The following is a 456-nucleotide window of genomic DNA, read 5'->3' as shown; positions in this document are numbered from 1 at the left end:
TAATAACATTTTTAAAAAAGAGAGAAAAAAAGAATTACAACAACCTGTAAACAGTGAATAAGCCTGCAGCATGTGCTTCAGTCAGTCACTAGGTGGCGCTGCGACGCTATTGTAAAATCACACAGCATAGCTCCTGTAATTCAGCTTGTGCAAAAACTTCAACATCTGCTCAAATCTGATGTGAATTAAACACAACAAGCTCACCTGAAAAAAACAAACATATAGAAATTAAGCATTTTATATTATAATAGTATATTACATTTAGATTATGTTTCTGTTTCCTTATTTGTAAACTTGAGGTTAACAATAACAATCTACAATCTTAAGGAACATTTAAAAATATAATAATAAAAAATATTATATTAAATTATATTATTATTTTAAAATATAATATAATATAATATAATATAATATAATATAATATAATATAATATAATATAATATAATATAATATAA

The sequence above is a fragment of the Sinocyclocheilus anshuiensis genome, unplaced genomic scaffold (genome assembly GCF_001515605.1).
Source record: "Sinocyclocheilus anshuiensis isolate Anshui unplaced genomic scaffold, SAMN03320099.WGS_v1.1 scaffold2085, whole genome shotgun sequence".
NCBI classification, from domain to species: domain Eukaryota; kingdom Metazoa; phylum Chordata; class Actinopteri; order Cypriniformes; family Cyprinidae; genus Sinocyclocheilus; species Sinocyclocheilus anshuiensis.
This window is presented reverse-complemented; position numbering follows the sequence as displayed.